The 19,585-nt window shown below is 46.8% G+C and overlaps 1 protein-coding gene across 2 annotated transcripts in view; it reads right to left on the bottom strand.

Annotated features, from left to right (window-relative positions):
- LOC119466155 (uncharacterized) overlaps positions 1 to 19,585 on the bottom strand; it is a 50,253-nt gene that overhangs the window by 5,897 nt on the left and 24,771 nt on the right. The gene's annotated exons all lie outside the window — the stretch shown is intronic.

Raw genomic sequence — 19,585 nt, 5'->3', positions numbered from 1 at the left:
GGGAAAAAAAAAGCGAAGGGAGTCTCACAAATAAACGAATATTTCATTTTGTTTTAGCAATTCGGACAAGCAAAATTAAGGTACCACCGTACACTGAGAGTGACTTTTTTTCTTTCTCAGTAGTACTTACATTCCCTCAGTTCTTGTTCTATCATCTCAGTGTTATCAGGTGCTTCTGGTATCGGGGAAAGTGGGTCGGAAATCCTTGACATCTCGTCGTTCATTTCTGAAAACATTTGGTGCAGCAAATGGCGGTCATTAGCAAAGCAGCTCAGCCGCACGTCTGGCAGGAGGAAAAGCTTATTACCTGTTTTCTCCTTGTCCTGTAAGTAAACACGGCACATTGTTACGAATCATACTCTCCAAAAAGCGCCGATCTAGTTCAAGCTCGATACATTACCTTTTTGAATTTCACAGTCTCCTGTAGTTGTTGTAGGGTTTCTATAGACATTCGTCGGTATCGCTCCAGTTCTTCATGAAGATCTCTTGCTCCATAGTCAGGACTAGATGTTCCCTGCAAATTAAGCGAGTGCATGCGATTCTACATGTTTATCGTTTCATTTAGTGTGCTCAGAACACCAAAATGGTTCAGGAGCACTTAATAAACACACCACTTACGTCTAAGGGGCTCTGAAACGACATTTTTAGTCAGCGGAGATTGCAGTACGGCGGCAGTGAGCTTCGGTGCAGTCGTGAAAACGCGTCGTCTGTTTCTTGTTCGAATAATGTTACAGACGAACGCGTTCATTGTTACCATATTTATTGTTTTTAATTCATTATTTTGTCCGGTGACAACTAATTTGATAATATTTCGCTAAATGAGTTAAGTGCAAGTTATCTTGGTATCTGCTGAAACAAGGGGACGCTGTAACAGACGAAGACTTGGTGTTTTGTGCAGACGACACTGAACGGCGAACGCGCTGCTTTTTGGGAAGTAATTTCATCGGCGCTGTTTTTTCTGCTGTGAAGTGAACAACATATAACACGACAACATGACGTAAGTTTTCCTACACTGCAAAGAGTTTTTAAACTTTCTTGTAGAATCGCCGTAGACGTCTTTGGATTATACAGGGTGTTTCAGCGAACACTTTCAAATATTTTTAAAGTTTGCCTGTGGCAGATAGCACAATTCTTATTCATGAGCTGGTCTACTCGAAGAGGCGGACATTACTTGCACCAAAAATTGGAATGCCTAATGGATTAATTAACAAATTATCACCAATTACGTTTTTAACTAATTACCTTAAGGCCCATATTGCTATTTACACATTCTAGCCGTAGAGTTTGCTAGGCGGATCCTCCTGGAACGAATTCTCAGGATTACACCAGTTTCGATATAAAACTTTGCGCAGAAGTGCATTGGCTTTCCAGTTACTTTATTAACTTTTTATGCATTGAAGCACAAAAGTAACGGGAACGCCAATGCATTTCTTCGCAAAGTTCGGGAATTAATATCTCAAAACTGGTGTCACCCTGAGAATTCGTTCCAAGTGGATCCCTCTTGCGAACTTCGCGGCTAACATTTGTAAATTGCAATATGAGCCATAAGGTAATTAGTTGAAAACTTAATTAGTGAATTTTGGTCGGATTAGTCGATTATGCATTAAAATTTTTTTTGTCCAGCTCCTGAACTAGAATCGTGTTTTCGGCCACAGGCAACCTTTAGAAATTTTTGAAAGTGTTAACTGAAACACCCGGTATGTATATAACTTATATACATATATAGGCGTTACATATACATATATACATATAGGCGTATATACATATAGGCATATATACATATATACATATATATACATGCATATACTTATATACATATAGGCGTTCTGTGCAGACTGACGCGTTTTAATAAGCTTCACCGCAATACAGACATGTAATGCGGTGAGATTGTTTAGCACGAGAAAATAAAGCATAGCAGCAAACGGACGTGTCAGGAGAGCCCCCAAGATTATAAAAATTCTAGCAGAACCCACTTCACGATGAATGCAAGCGTTTATATGATTAGCATTGAGGCAACACACCGTATTGCCGCCGCCGAAACGCGTCATGTATACGCGGGTTGTTCAGTAAAGACTGAGGCGCATGATGCTCTGTAAGCTAGCTTTATTTATGAAAATTATTCATCAGCACTTTTATCCCTATCTATATGCTCTCCAGGTTGTTCAATAAAGACTGAGGCGCATGATGCTCTGTAAGCTAGGGCGCATGATGCTCTGTAGCTAGCTTTATTTATGAAAATTATTCATCAGCACTTTTATCCCTATCTATATGCTCTCCAGGTTGTTCAATAAAGACTGAGGCGCATGATGCTCTGTAAGCTAGCTTTATTTCTGAAAATTATTCATCAGCACTTTTATCCCTTGCTATATGCTTCCCAGTAAGTGAAATGCAACGCATCCCGCTGTTTCTATCAAGCCTAGATAACATGAGTCAATTCATCTTTTGATACCTACTTATATATCGCCTTCAATTAACTATACATTGTTTCATGTTAAAGCCATGCCCCTTTTTACCGCGAGGTACATAAAGAAGTCGGAGAGTGCCGCATCGTGGCTGCAAAACGGGTAAGGGGATTGTTACGGTGCTTTGGGGACCGGTAAAAGAATGGACATTGCTCTGATATGGAACCAGGCGTTGTAAACACATTAGAGGCACGTTTCAAGTAGTTGTCGAAAGATGGATCCACTCATGTTATCTAGGCTTGGTAGAAACGTATAAAAACGCGTGCATTTCACTTACTGGGCAGCACATAGAAAGAGATAAACGTGCCGAATAATAATTTTCAGATATCAAGATTGCAGAGCAGCAGTCTCAGTCTTTATTGAACAACCCATATATAGAGGGTTTCTACGAAAAATTTGAAGGGACACTAAAGGCCAATACTAAGTCGACGTGCACTGTTGAAATACCATTCCAGAAACCACCTCGCAGCGCTTGTTCCGTGCCAAGACTTGGTTTACGAGAAAATTGCGTCTCAAGGGTCCGCATATATATATTTTCACAGAGGACGACGGCACAATATCACAAGCAGGATCTACTAGAAATGAGCCACTAGAGCCGCTTACACTAACCGAAACAGGCATACTTAACCTACTACTGAACTTAGACCCAAAGAAATCACCTGGACCTGATAGTATACCAAATGCATTCCTTCGCAGATACGCTAGCTGGATGGCCAAATACTTATTAATAATTTTTAACAAATCACTGTCCTCAGGCGCCCTCCCTAAGGATTGGAAAACATCTAAAATAAAACCAATCCATAAATCAGGAAGCAAAACAGAACCCTCTAACTTCAGGCCAATCTCACTAACATCTACAGTCTGTAAACTACTGGAACACATTATATTAAAGCACATAACCAAACATCTTGAACAGGAACAAATACTAACAGCTTGTCAGCATGGTTTTCGCAGAGGAGTTTCCACGGTCACACAACTCATTGAGCTTGTTCATGATGTATCATCAAGCATTGATCAACAGAAACAAATAGACCTAATCTTTCTAGATTTTTCAAAAGCTTTCGATCGCGTAACACATAAGAAATTAATTTATAAACTCGAACTTACCTTGGGAAAAGGACCTATTCTCGATTGGATCAAAGACTATCTTACTAATCGCACACAATTTGTAGAAGTAAATCAGCAACATTCAATTAAAAGAAGGGTCATATCCGGCGTTCCACAAGGAAGTGTTCTCGCTCCAGTTTTATTTCTTATATACATTAATGACCTGCCATTTAATATTTCTGTCAATGTTAAACTTTTTGCTGACGATTGTGTTCTGTATCAGGTAATTAATTCGTATAAGGATCATCTAGCTTTGAATGACGCTTTATCATTAGTACACAAATGGTGTAACGAATGGCAAATGACTTTGAACATTAAGAAATCGGCTACACTATCAATTACGAGGAAAAAACACAGATCAGAATTTAACTACACTATAAATAACGCTACACTTAACACAGTGAAGGAGTACAAGTACCTTGGCTTGACATTAACACACGACTTTAGATGGGAACGCCATGTTAACAACGTTACCTCGACCGCACAAAAAAATTGTTCTTTCTAAACAGACGTCTCAGACTAGCACCCCCAAACACAAAGCTACTAGCATATAACACATTTGTCAGATCAGTATTAGAATATGCTAATGTCGTTTGGTTTCCTTTCACTAAAGAACTCATTAACAAACTGGAAGCAGTTCAAAGGAAGGCACTAAGATGTATTTACAATAAATATAAGTTAACAGACTCACCCACGGAATTGCTAAAACAGGCCGGTATTCTTACTTTACAAAACCGAGCAAAGCTTGCGCGGTTTAAAATGATGTACCAACTTATTCATAACGAAATAAAAATAGACAGCTCAAAATACTTATCCACAACACAAACCCGACCCACCCGACATAAACACACTCTAACATTAAACGAACACCCAATTCATTCGGAAAGTCATAAGCATTCCTTTTTTCCTTTAATGACGCGTGAATGGAACAAGCTGGACCCTACCATTACAAACAGCCCAACCTTATCTGCTTTTTTAACATTAGTCGAAAACAAATTGCATGCTTCACAATTCTGACCTACATGTGTTACCATTCATTTCTGTGTCATTTTATGCTATTTTATTGTATACAATATTCCAATTTATTTATAGATTATCACCTCTTGTGTAAACCTAATATTAATACCTTGTACTTTGTCATAGCTGAGTTCCTTTGTTTATTTATGCTAACTTTTACCTCTTTACCAGTTGTTTATTATAAAGTTTTTGCCTTGTATTATTCTGTTATTACTAACTACCATTCTTTACCGCTTATAATTGTTATCCTATTTCATTACCTCTTGCTATTCCAAAGCATATGCAATGTATATGTTGTAATTAATGCTACGATTTCGTTCACCTTTGACCATTGTCTCCCTTGCAGAGAGCTACACAGACGCGCCTTATATATCTAACACTCCTCCGTGTACCCGCGCTCTTGCTTGGGGCGGTGCCGCCGCCTACGAGCAGAAAAGAGAAGTACTGCATTATGACACTAACGCGCACCGACAGTGAACGCTTCGGTGGTCTCAGCACTACGACGCCTCGATGCCAGCATTCGAAGGGACGCTGGCATCAAGAAGCACTACCAACGCCACCTAGGTGGCGTTCACCGTACTCAGCACAGCGGAGCATGGCCTCCGCAATTAGCTCTGAAAATGTTTCTGAAGTTGATCGCGGAGGCTGCAATTACGACGCGCTGTACGCGCTGATTTGACTCGGTGACGATTCAGTTACGTGCTTTGTCTTGCGCGTTGTATTAGTGTGTCAGTTACGTGCTTCGTCTTTCGCGTTGTGCTAGCGTGTGCAGCGTAGTGCAGCTTCCATATGCACGACGGTTGCTCATGGTCATCGACGTTGGTAGTCGTGATGGAGGAGACGTGCCACCATTTTTTTTGTACTCGTTCATTTTTTAATACGATTTATTTGCTTTGTTATTTCTGCCAACCTTACTGTTTGTCTTTGCTAATTGTCAATATATTCTATGTAAACTAAATATTGTATTAATTGTTATCGTAATATTGTAAGACAACTATGTACATGCCCTTCTGTTATGATCCCTGATGGGATCGACAGTATTAATAAATAATAAATAAATATATAGCGCAGTTCAAATCGCCCGCCTCGAGCGGGGAGTAGTGACGTATACATACGCCATCACCAACATTTACAGCCGTCGGTGAGTAAAACCGCGCGCGACATACAGCGCTATGGTTTTCTGCGCAAAACGCAAACTCGCGGCCATGGAGAAAGCGAGCCAAGACAGCGTTGGATTCGCCGCTGCAGCTCCGCTTGGTCAAGTGGCGTGGACCGTTCGCGAATACCGCGACATCACACGGACGTATAATTCTCTGCTACTTGCAGTTTGTGAGTTTCGAGAAAAGCAATATTTAAAAATAGCCGTTTTGAAATAAAGCTGCGGTTTCTTCGAAGACATGCCGTCAGTGGGGCGACCACAGGGTGACGGGTGATGCGGGCTATTTAGTCACTAATTAACAAACATCTATTAATTAACTTTTAAACTTTTAGTTTCAGAGGGACTCATCGTAATGGCGCAATTGAAAGGAGCTCTCCGCACAAGCCGTACCAACTTTTGGATATGGAAAGAATGGGATTGCCCGCGGAACTGTGGCACGACGAATTTCGGCTATCAGAGTGCGTGAACCCGAAACTATTGTAGGCTGCAGCGAGCGCGAAGCCGCGCCCCTCGATTCTTCTTACGTCACCCAGCAACATGCAGCACGCGCGCTGCAACAGCGACGATATCACCCCGTGGTCGCTGACGGCATGCAGCGCCGGAGGAGGAAGGCGCCTGGAGGTGGAGAAGAGAATCGCGCCCTTTCCCTTTGTACTTCGACTCTCGCTGTTCACGTTCGCGGCGTCTCGTCTTTGCATGTGTAGCAATATGCACTTTCCCTGTGGTCCGCAAGGCGTGGCAGTAGTAGTGATTTTATTGAAGAAGAAAATGACGCTTATTTGGCGCGCGGCACCGTCGAGATCAATGTAGCGTCTGCGCCCTTTCCGTTTGTGCTTCGACGCCGCGGTGCTCGCATGCCTGGTGGGCCACAGGGAAAGCGCATATTGCTACACAAGCAAAGAATAGATGCCGCGAACATGAACGTACAGAGAGCGCGAGCGTGGTTGTGAAGAGAAAGAGGCGCGCTATTCCTCTTCACAATCACTCCATCTCCCACTGTGCATGTTCACGGCGTCTCTTCTTTGCATGTGTAGCAATCAAGGAGGTTTAAATTAAAACCTCCTTGGTAGCAATATGCGCTTTCCCTGTGGCCCGAGAGGGAATATGACCGGCGACCTGAGCGGTCACACGTCACCTCGGCTCCACCACCTTCGCCCGTTCTGACCGGCCCACCTCGCTGTCGCCCTGGGCACTGTGTCGGACATTCGAGTCCTCATCGGCGGGACCCTGAGGACAGGGGCGTAGCCAAGGGGGGGGGTGGGGGGGGGGGGTTCAAACCCCCCCTTCCCGAAATTTTTTCCGCAGCCCCCCCCCCCCCCCCCGCCCCACTTACCCACCCTTTGTTCTCGTCACTTCGCACTGACATAATTCAAGGAACCGGTGTTACTATCACAATTTCATTCCTGGGCGCTTCCGTTTGGGTTGGTAATTTACAGCGTATCATTTCTGCATATGGAAAAAAAAACTGTCACGGTGATTGTCACGGCTTTGACACTCTCTGAGGTTTTGGGCGAGAATGTGGCAGCCGCATTCGGAAGCAACAAATGCGGCAGCCGCATTTTAGATGCAGGCGAAAATGCTCGAGGCCCGTTTACTTAGATTTAGGTGCACGTTAAAGACCCCAGGTGGTCGAAATTTCCGGTATACATTTCCGCCTCTTCCCTTCAGGTGCCGGTTAGGCCGCGCTCGCGCAGGATCTTAGGCTACGTTCACACTTGGTCTCGGAGCTGTCGGAAGCGGCAAAATCTTGCAAAAATCCACCCGCCTAGGCGGCAAAACAGGCAGAACAGCAAGCGGCGAGCCAAATTGGTCTCGGACCGATTTTTTCGCTATGGCGAAGCTGAAACGCGGCGGTATGTCGTTCTGCTAGACCGGAAGCTACGCTAGCATGTAATCAACCGGTCGTAAAATTGAACATGGCACCAAAAGTGCAGGCTGCAATGCTGATCGACGCGATCAAGAACCACCCCTTGCTCTACGACAAGAGTGGTACTAAAACGTACTGTCAGCAATACTAGCGATATTATTCAATGTCGCGCGACCGGAGGTTCGGCAACGAAGCCTTGGCGTGACCCAACTACTCGCGCTTTTGCAAAGCCAGGCGAACCCACCACCACCGTTTCCGAGGTGTCCGCGTCTTCCGTTTATTCATTGTCCATTTCTAGAAAACAAGTAGGTAGAAGTATAAAAGCCATTTCTTCTTCCACTTCCATGGCAGACAATAGTTAGGCAGATTCCTCGTTGGCGCTCTATATAATTCTCCTCGCACGTGCACGGTATGTTGCAGAAGTCGCCGGGTGCTTTTCTCGTCGCGACGATAGATTGGGAGCGTAGGCCTCACGTAGGACGCGCAGGCTTTGGCGAGCCCCAACACCAGGGCCAGCCCGGGCTTTAGCTTTGGTGTTCCCGTTGCCGCTTTGGTGTCCTGGAGGCGCCGACAATAATACGAAATTATGAAATGTTATTACAACTTGTAAATAAAAGCTATTAAAGAAATATAATCACGCCTAGGCACCAACCTGTGACTCAGCGCTACCGCGCCCGTGTGAGAATAATCGCGGAACGCCAACGAGGAATTTACCCAAGGTCGCAGATGACGCGCGAAGTTGCGCAAAATGATCACTTTTGATGACGGGTGGGTCAATGAATGAACATACCGCTCGAAATAATGCGATAATGAGTGCCACCACGCCGACAAACGTACGCAGACTAGATGGATGTGGACGAAAGCGGCAGCGGCGGTAGCAAAACAAATGTGTACAACTTGGACATGCGCGGAAAAGATTTTCCGGCCGCTTTGGCCTTTCCGCCCGCTTGCCGCTTCCCAAGTGTGAACGTAACCTTAGTCTGCGCGCGAAACGTCTCTTGTTAGCGATTGCGCCCCTACGGAAGGCTGGTAGTTACTGTTGTGTTGAATCCCAAACCAGCAATTACGCAAGGCTGGTAGTTGCTGTTCTGTTGTGGAATCCCAAACCAGCAATGTACACACGAAGGGGTTGATGCCAGCAGTGAAATTCCACCGACTCGCAACAGAATGCACGAAACAGACAGCCGATAAGCATGGATTACTGCTGTGCGCAGTACAGCGTAAGTAAACTCTTGTTGCAGGCGCTGACAGTTCTCGTCGGAGTTCACGCGTCCTGAGAAATTGATTATGTGCACTATGCACTGAACAAGACCGGAGTTCATTCCTGCATCCCTAGTACACCAATCAGTCGAGATTCTGTGAGGTACAAGGCCGCTTCCTGTTTGCACCGGCGTAAGTGAAGCAGAAATGAGTTGCACGCACTACTTAAAATGCGTACACATGCCATATCTATGCTGTGCGGTGAAATATTCTGTACGATTCTGAATCTGTTGACGTGAAGGCAAATGACGGCTGCACGCTCGCACACAGCCGAAGACGCAGCGGCCCATGCACTCGCCGCAGGAATGCAACCCTCTCGTAGAGGGAGCAGGGCGACGAAAGCTTCCGAAAAAAAAAAAAAAAAAGCATTACGCGTTTTTGCGCGTACTTAAGTTTTCTAGCGCAAAGACGCAGCGAACAAGCTATTGCTATGGGAGTAGGTATAGCCTGGTCACGCATGCATTTTCACGTGTATAGCCGGCCTTGACTTGTGAAATGCACTTCGCCCCGACGAGGACGACGCCATCTACGCTTAACGAAGATTAACAATTAATGATGTCTTCTCCGATCGGGCGGGTCGTCTCAATGATGCGTTTTCGAAGACTGGTCCATTCAGTGGCGCGATGAGAGACCGTTGCTCCTAACGCCCACTGTACCTGTCGTACTTACTGTAATTTACTGAGCTTACTTTACATTTTACTTAATTTCTTCACAAGCACACGCGAGGGGTGAGGGGGTCTTTGATATTCATGTATAGAGTCTGCTTTACCTACCGATATTTATTGTCGATCATGCCACGTAGAGGAAAGCAGACGCTTGCCCCCCCCCCCCCCCCCCTGAAAAAAATTTCTGGCTACGCCCCTGCCTGAGGACCCCACTCTCAACCCGCTAGGATCACTCTTCCCCTTATCGGCTCGAGAGGAACGAAACGGGCGCCGACCCGTTAACGGGATACGGACACAAAAGTTGGCGGGTGCTTTTTTTGCGTCGGAACAAAAGTTGAACTGTTGAAAATGACGAATACAACAAGCTGCTTTCAAAAAAAGAGAACGAGAAACATCCTTTTTTTTTTTTTTTGCGATTTTCTGTTGCACCTTGCCTCCAAGCGGCCGCCGGCAGAAGCTGAAATTTGACATCATAACACCCACCCGCGGCCAAGGTCGGCCACAGCTGTCGCAGTGTTTCCTTCTAGCCACCGTACCAGGTATTGACGCGATCGTCGCGGCGGAAGGAAATGCCCAGACATTGCTGTTATAACAGCATCGTCGGTCGTGACACGCCGTCGCACACGTTTCCCAGAGACGAGAATGTGCGTAAACTTTGGATACCTGCCTATTAGAGAGCTTTAGCTTGTCCGGTAATGGGGTAAACTCGGGCATTTGGGCGTTCGGGCGGAACCGTGAACGTGAGCGGCCTGTATGGTGCTGCCACCTGGTGGCGCAGAGCTCAAAAAAAAAAAAAAAAAGCAGCTAATATTGCAGTAACAAAGTGTATTCTACTTCGCTGCTGGTGTCTTCGGCAGCAACACGATTACGCCACTGCCGAAAATTTGCACCAGGAAATGACCAATAATTCTTGCAAGTATAAACCGCATGCACGCGATCTTGCGCGCGACAGCGACAAGCGACGCGACGGAGATGGCTGTCGCGTTCGCTCGTCCCCTACAACATAGAATAAAGACCAACTTTCCTACAAGTCGTACCGCACGCGGGCGACGACTTTGAGCGACGTCACGCCGGTGTTGCCGCTATGAGGGCAGCAAATACGTGCCGAAACTGGCGCCGACGCGTGCTTTATTAATTTAAGTTGATGTGTTTTACTGTAAAGAGCAGCATAAATACTTCTAAATGCCTTGCACTAGGTTCTCATCCTTGCACGTATTAAAATTTAGTAGTTTGCTCGTTCCGTGCGACAATCGGTAGTACATGACTGATGTACATCCTGTTCCGGCTTCGCGTAGGAGCTCTTGCCTTGCCCAGGGGGCGCTGCAAAACTGGTGCTAAAAAGCGCCCTCAATCCGAAACTGGGTTGTACCAAGCTCGGTCGTCTGCTTCGGTGTACCACGACACATGGACCCAGACAGACAGCCAGGACGAAGACAAGCACGAGCCCAACATCTCCACGAAAACACAGAAGAGTGGATCTTGTACACGGACGCATCTCCTTCTCAGAGCTGCGAGGGCTACTGGACAGGGATAGCGTCCGAGGGAGTACCATTGTCCTGGGGCTTCCATTACAACATTAGCACGCAACGCCTGGCAGAAATCACGGCCGTTGTAGAGGCCGTTACCATGCCCAACCCGCATGCCCGTAATATACTGATACGCACAGATAGTCAAGCAGCCTGTCGAGCCCTCGCGACAGGTGACATTCCAGACGCGCATTACAACGCATTAGCTAACCACTTTGATGCCCACCCTTCCATACGTGTGCGGATATGAAGTGCGGATACAGTCTCCCGGGCCCTCCCCTGTGGTGGCCGGATTCACTGAACCGTACCGAATTACTTGCTCTGGCACGTTCCGATCGGCGCGAAAGATTAGACGAAATGCGTAGCAACTGCAGAGTTTATCCGAATCCACCCCACTCCATGACGCGACGCGAGGCGGCCCTAGTGCGGCGTGCGCAAACACACTCTCTACTGACCCCCCACATACAGCACTATACATACAAGGCAATGACGGGCCTCCCACCTGTGTGGCATGCTGTGGTTTCCCGGATAACGCCCATGTTCTGTGGGATTGTCCGGGTGCCCATGCAGCCATGCGCGGGAGCCTCAGTTAAATACCTACTACAAGAAGACCTGCGACCCTGGAGGAGTGGCTGGCGGACTCCTCCCCAGACATTATGAAAGCACTGCTAGTACACCTTAAACTTCCTCGCTCTTTTTGGTGGACCCGGACTGGGGTCTATTTTTTTTTAAATAAAGTTGTTCTCTCTCTCTCTCTCTCTCTCTCTCTCTCTCTCTCTCTCTCTCTCTCTCTCTCTCTCTCGGGAAGCACGTTTACAGTATGGACCCGCCACTTTCGGTTGTGTTGTACCACGGGTTGCAGCGAATATCGGGCGCCGAAGATTTTTCCATGGGTGGCATGCTGCATAAAAGCAAGAAATTATGCAACGCCGAATACGTGTACACCGTTCAAGAAAAAATATCACAGTTTTGCCCTAAGGGCGAAGCAATGAATGCGACAGCAACACAGCAATGTCATACGAAGTAAGGTGAGCGGCTTTGGTAGCAATATGAATTGTAGTAAACATGAGCTGATTAAGTAAACAGGTGTGCTGCGGCGTAAGTAGACCGACATGAAGAGAGACTCGATGACTACAAGAAGGCGCGTGTGAAACCGTGGTGTTGATGAGAAGCGCTTCCCGTGGGCAGCGCGTGCGAAGGGACACACCTGTAGTGCTGCACTGCCGATCCGGGCAGCATTGCATATGTAGCGTGCGTTGGAAAATGTGGCCCGACTATTACTAACTGAATGAACAAGCGTGGTGTGAGCGCGCACAAACAAACACGAATAGATCACACTGAATGACTGCGGACAACGACTGTCAAAACGCTGGCAGCGAGCGTATATACGCCGCAGCGGGCGAAGGTACGTGCGGTCTATCGCTTCAACGGAAACTGAGCGGCGAATGCACGGTAGAGCACTGCACGGGCCGGATTTTTCAGCCCGAGCCCGGCCCAGGCCCGCTTTACAAGGCCCGAGCCCAGCCCGGGCCCGTAATACAGAGCCCGAGCCCGGCCCGGGCCCGGGCGTACATGACCGAGACCAGCCCGGGCCCGGCCCGGGCCCGTGGTTCCAAGCCCGACCCGGGCCCGGGCGTTCATTACTAAGCTTAGCTAGGGCCCGCGTGTGCATGACCAGGCCCGGCCTGTAAGAGAAAAAAAATCGTTTTTTACTAACAGATTGTACCCTATCTTTCGGCCTCACGTTCTCGAGGTTTAATCAGCTGCAGTGTATAAGCAATAAAAGGCCGAAATCTTTGTTTCTCCCACGGGAACATCAGTAATCCGGCCCATTGCCTGTGCTGCTATTTTTCCGCTGGTGCCCATGCACTTACCTTGATTTTTACGATATGGTTCTATGATGTCATTTAGTATGCAAATATACAGGGTGTTTCATTTTAGCTGAACGAAATTTTTAAAAATTGCCTGTTGCAGATTGCACAATTATATAATAATCCTTGATCTAAACTACTCGATGAGGCGGTCATTACTTCCACGAGAAAACAGAACGCCTAATTGAAGAATTAACATAATTACGCTAATTAACTTTTTCATTAATTATTTTATGGCACATCTTTCAATTTACGAATTATAGCCGCTGAGTTCGCAGGCGTATCCACTTGGAACGAATTCTCAGGACTGAACCAGTTTCGAGATAATAATTTTCAAAGTGTCTGACGAAATCAATCAAATCAATTTATTCTCCAGTTTACATGCTGGACGGTCATTTTGGACAAAAACTACATACGTAGCTGGACGTGACCCAAAACACCAGGCAAGGCAATAGTACGTCAGCAAACAGTGTGCGCACATGTACAGTAATTCACATATATTTCTAGCTGTCGCTGAAATTCCTCACAGACGAAATAGCTATGAACGGAAAAACAGAGAATATTTCCGTCACGGCGAGTTGAGAGAATTGGGAAAAGTTTTAACATAATGCATTTTAAACAACACTACAATAGCAATCGTCATCATCATCAGCCTATATAAAATAAACAATAGCAATACTAGCTATACAAAACAACGCAACACCAGCTATACAACATAGCATGAGACTGAATTTTACAAGATTAACATTTGCTAAGAAAACGAAACAGGATGTACATTATATACTCAGAGCCATACACGAAGGCAGAATAATAATCACATCAGATATTTTACAAGCTACCAACGTATGGGCTGAGTTCTTTCTTACTGAAATTATCGACATTTTTGTGTTTGTTCAAAGTGAATGGTAGGTTATGTATTAACGACTGATGCTTATAGAGTGTTCTGAAGTATGGAATTGACCATATCTCAGGATTTCTTGCGTTCGCATTAATGCGACGACGCTCTAAGGAGGATAATTGTTTTATGTAGTTCCAAGCTAATTCTGACATGGATGGCCTAATGGATGGTCAAAAACGCTAATTAAGTTTCTAATTATTCATTTTACGGCACATCTTTCAATCTACGAATTATAGCTGCTGAGTTCGCAAGGCGTATCCACTTGGACTGAATTCCCAGGACTGAACCAGTTTCGAGATATTAATTTTCAAAGTGTCCGACGAAATGAATGGGCGTTCCAGTTAACTATTTGCGGAAAACGCTGTTTTATGCATTGAAGCACAAAAATAACTGGCCTTAGCGCTAAAATAATGCAATAGTATCGACACTGGTAATAGTGCAATCGCAAAAGCGGTAACATGGAAATGGTTTGAGGAGTGGTTCTTTGTATAATTTATTTTTCCTTACGCGGAAACGATGTTTGTTTTTGTGGAAAATAAAAATAGCGTAGCCTGCACTGCCGGCGCAATGCTAAAGAGACAGCGGAGCTGATAGGCACCTAGCTAGTCCTGGCTTTTGGGCTAGGCTAAGCACTACCAAGTCATCCCCAGCATTCCCCGTAATTTATTTATAATTGATTAATTATCGATTAGCTATTGATTGGCTTTCGATTGTCTATTGCAAGATATTGGTCACGTATTTGGGCTAGGCTAAGCACTACCAAGTCACCCACAGAATTTTCCGGAATTTATTGGTTATTGATCGATTATCGACTAGCTATTGATTGGCTATCAATTGCCTATCGATGACTGACTAAGTTTAAGTAGTCCCCACCATTCTTAGCTAGACTTATCCGCGCTCAGCTTCGCTAGTTCACAGGTGTATGTGCCATTGCGCTTGGACCCTTTTTACAATGCTACCAGGATCGGCACTTTTTTTTTTTTTTTTTGATTCAGCAGGCACATTGCGCCCGGCTGAAACAGCTCGGCTGTTAAAATGATAACATCATCTGTTTTACTATTTTCTTCGATAAGATATAGTCATCCGATAAGATATACAGTCAATAGAGCGGTGTGGATCAGAGAACGGGGATAACCGATATTCTAGTTCACATTAAGAAGAAAAAATGAAGCTGGGCAGGCCATGTAATACGTAGGATGGATAACTGATGCACCATTAGAGCTACAGAATGGATACGAAGAGAAGGGAAGCGCAGTCGAGGATGGCAGAAAACTAGGTGGGGTGATGAAGTTAGAAAATTCGCAGGCGCAAATTGGAATCACCTATTGCAAGACATGGTTAATTGGAGATCGCAGGGAGAGGCCTTCGTCCTGCAGTGGACATAAATATAGGCTGATGATGATGATGACAGTCATTTTGCACGTGTCACTTCAGCTTGGCACAGAATGCATTGAACCATGCAATGCATAACGGTCGCGTGTGCTCGAAGGCCTACTTAGGTCCTTTAATGAGCGGGCCCGAGTCTGGCCCGGGCCCGTGGCTTCAAGCCCGAGTCCGGCCCGGGCCCGTGGCTTTAAGCCCGGGCCCGGCCCGGCCCGAGCCCGTCAAAAAAACGCTTCGGACGGCCCGGGCCCGTGCAGAGATCTAATGCACGGCGCATAAAGGTCAGAGCCGTGTGGAGATAAGAGACGGTGCGGGCGAGCGAGCGCGGTTGTTGGCAGAGTAGAAGTGCCCCCCCTCCCCCCCCCCCCCCCCCGCGCTCCCTCCGGCGCTGGCTTCCCGCTTCCTTGCTTGCGCGTGGGTGATTGAGTGCGTTCGCTCTCCGTGATAGCGGGCGTCCCCGCACGCTTCCGCTCGGGCATACGGCGCGCGGCGAAGATTTTATCTATAGGGAACGGGAACGCCTCACGGCGACGGCGACGACGACGGCGACGGCAGACATCCGGTTGAAGTGTCCATATAATTGCTATCGCAATAATAAGCGGCGAAGTTTTAGCGCGGTGTCCATCGCAAGTGAAGCGAGTCACGCACGTGTCAAGTTGAACTTCAGGTAAGGTTTGCACGCTGCTAGATTCAGGCGCACGAACGCGAGGAAATGCTTTCTATAAATGAATTCACAGCAGCGATAAGCAGACATGTGTACGGAACTGCTCGATCGCACGACGGTACGCGCTGCAACGGCAGCGGTCTTTCAGCATGCCGCGGTGTACGAACTGCTCGAGCGCACGATCGTACGCGCCGCGACGGCAGCGGTCTTTCGACATGCCGCGAAACGGCGGGCCTCCTGCAATCTTTCTTGACTGCATGCCGCTAGACAAGTAATTATGCCTGCGCTGTAGTAGCGGCCATCTGTCCCTCTAGCAATTGATAAATAACTGATGCAATGCATATAATTTCGCAGTAACGTACGTACGTGCGAATCACGCTGCAGCGCGAGCTCGTGCGCTGCTCGCTTGATGTAGCTTTTAATGACAGCGCTCGAACAACGATGTGCTGTAATCAATGCTACCTTGATGTGCTGCCTCAACGTGTTGGCTTGAGGTCAAGGATGAGTACATTCAACTCTCTAACCTGTGCTGCTCGTAGTGGGGTAGTGAATTGTCACCGAATCAGCCCGACCATTTGTGGTCATTTGCACACACCTGGTCACTTCACCACTTCGCACCGGTCGAATTGTTAATTGTCGCTGTGGCCGGGTCTCGAATCGTGAATCACCAGCCATGTGTGCTGCTATGTCGGTCTTCCATTTCGCTTACCCAGCGCGCCCGACGCTCCACTTCGTGAGGCCTTGAAGGAAGACGGTAGAATCTAATGTTGGGATTCAGGCCTTCTTGTTCATGGCAGCCCACGACGCAGCAGTAACGACGGTGACGCTTTTTCGAGGCTGAGCTAGGTCTCTCCGGATCGGCGTCGCCGATGTCTTCTGCTTCCAGCATTACGTCCCACGGCACACGGAGAGTCCGTTTTCGTATAACTATAGACTGCGGCCAGCTCGCAGCCTGGTCGCCATGGTCTGTGAGAAGTGACGAGCCTTTTCGCACTCGAAACAGGGCAGAAAAAAGTGCGAATCGACGCAAAACGCGGGCTAGAAGCGTGCTTCGCCACAGGCAAGGCTCAATACTATCCAAGCTGGTACTACCCAGATGACGCTTTTCGCCGCCACCAGGCGCCGCTACTATACCTCAAACTCCAGCGCAAGACGCACCCGCTGATCATCCAGACTGTGCGGTTGAGGTGGCAATCGTGACCGAGGAGATGCGTGCCGGTCACCACGAGATGCGAGCGGAAGGCTCGGCAATTAGCACCGGAAAGCGTACTAGGAGAAATAAGCGGTGTCGCAGAGTCCATAATGCGGCAGAGACGGCAACGCAGCCGAGTAAAACAAAAGGCGCTAAACCCTGTGGGGAGGGCAGTGAAGGATTTCGAAAGGCACGTGTACGGTGTAGCACGTGGGTCGCTTGCAATGTTCCCAGTAAGAGCGCGTCCGAGACGCCGGGTGAGGAAGCAAAGAAAGGGCCGTTCGGCGCGGGTATAGTGTACTAGAACTCTAGCGCGGGGGCGGACAAAAGCAAAGGGGCCATTATGGTTCCCCTCGTTCGGTTCCTTGCAAGGTGTGCAAGGCATGGTACAGGAGAGAGAGCCGTGCGTCACAGTGCGATGCCTGAGAGGCACGTTACCTGTCTGTCGAGTGTTCGGTTAATCTTTTGGAGATCTCCGATACTAGAGATCGTTTGAATAAGCAAGTTTAGAGCTTTGCGCAAATTGTTTTAGAAGCTCTATGATATTGTAATAGAGCTGGTTAGCGCGCGCATAAATTTTGAAACTTTGTTTGCTTGGTATGTCGTTCTTTCTGTAGCAGGTAGGCTTGTTTTTGGGTGAGATACGCTGTATCAGCTGACTTAACGGAAGCGTCCGCGAGATTTTTTTTTTTTTTTTTTTTTTTTTGAGACTGGGTCGCTTTATTTGAGGGAGCCGTTGTGTGGCCTTGCCTTTTGGAAAGTGTTTGTGCCGTGCCTTCAAAGCGTGTCTTGCGCAAACACCATGGAGGAAGGAAAAAAACCTCCATGGCAAACACAAAGGGAAGCAAAGCGTTGCTGCGTGTCCCGCACGTGTATTCGGAAGACGACAGCATTTTTTTTTATTTTTTAGTTTCATTTAGTGTGTGGAAGTGCTTTGCAATAAGCGCGAATATTCTTATAGTCTTGAGCGCGTGATTGGCGCAAGATTTTTTTTTTTTTCAGTTTTGCTAGTACGTGTATTGATCACGGATGTGGAGTGGGCAGACTGTTCGCAGCGTTTGTGCTACATATGATATTTCCAGTGCCATATTTGCTGCCGCCTAAAACGTCGTGTCCTCACTGTGCTGCATATAATTTCGAGAAGGCGACACGCCGATCAACGGGCGTCAAAAACGTCGTGGCCCCACGGGGTGGCATCTCGTTTCGAAAAAGCGAAACGCCGATTAACGGACCCAGAGGTGTGCGTGTGCGTACGTGTGGTGCAGTGCCGAGGCTCGACCTTGGAGAGAGGCGAATCTACCGTCCTTCATCCCTGGTGAAAGGGGCGCGGCCAAGACTTTTGGGAGGAGTCATGAAATAATTAGGTGAACTCTGCATACCGGCAGTTCCCCTACATAGGGAACTAGGGAAAGGAGAGGATATTTAAGCGCAGGTTTTGGACCCTGCTAATTAGTCTAGAAGCTGAACATATGCGCTGCTGAGAAGCCGTCGGGGGGCTAGTGCCGTCCAGTATCGCCTGGCCACGTCGGAACTCCGAGGAACTAGTTGACGTACGAGACGACAAACGAACGTCTGCAACGAAGCTCACGGTAGTTCGCCTCAAGTTAGCTCAACCTGCTTGAGAGAAGACGTCAAATCTAGACTCCCGGGAAACCCAGCCCAGCAATCGCATCCACCTCGACAAGATCGGCCCGCCGGCATTCTTCGGGAAAGCTCTGCGCGCCGACTTCACGGTTTATGGACTTGCTTCTGCTGCCCGGCCACGCGTATGACATCGTTTGTTTTCTTTTGAACTTTGTTTTAGTCAATTACTGTTAAGTGTATTCTTGTATATTTGATCCGCGCCCTGTTTCATTTGTATATCTACTGTTAATTGCTCGTATTTATTTGTCTTCATTATATATTGTGTTATATTAGATTCAGGTGTGTTAGTCTGTCTTGTGTTATTTTTATTATTTTATTTTATTAATTTGTGTATATTTATCAGCCGATAAATATCTTGGTTTTTTTTTTTTTTTTTTTTTTTTTGCTTACTCCAGGTTCTGACTCTTTTCACTGTGTTTGCTTGAGTAGGGGACGACCAACCGGCTTGTATACCCCGTCCATCGACTTCGCGCCGACGGCGAACGGGTGACAGCCGTGACACGAAGTTAGATTTGTTAAGGAATTACTGGCTTTTTGAGAATTTCTAACAAGAAATGCTTTAGCATTACATACGGGAACGGTTTCAAACAGCACAGTCATATACGGGCAAGTTTTTAAACTATACGGTATAATCGCAGGTAAGTGAAACTTTTATTGAAACTGAACGAAAAAAAAAAACAGCCTCACTGAAAATTTTGTTGTAATTCGGCAAAGTCGCACACGTCTGCTGCCCCCCCCCCCCCCTTTTTTTTTTTCTTGTGAATATTGCAAGTCATTTATGTGGATTCTACTTCGTTGTGTGTAACCTCGACAATACGATTAACTTCACTAGCGATACATTCGTGCTGTAGACTTAAACAGCAGGTGCAG

The sequence above is a fragment of the Dermacentor silvarum genome, chromosome 1 (assembly GCF_013339745.2).
Source record: "Dermacentor silvarum isolate Dsil-2018 chromosome 1, BIME_Dsil_1.4, whole genome shotgun sequence".
Lineage (NCBI taxonomy): Eukaryota > Metazoa > Arthropoda > Arachnida > Ixodida > Ixodidae > Dermacentor > Dermacentor silvarum.
Note: the sequence above shows the minus strand (reverse complement) of the source record. Positions and strands in the feature narration are given on the sequence as shown.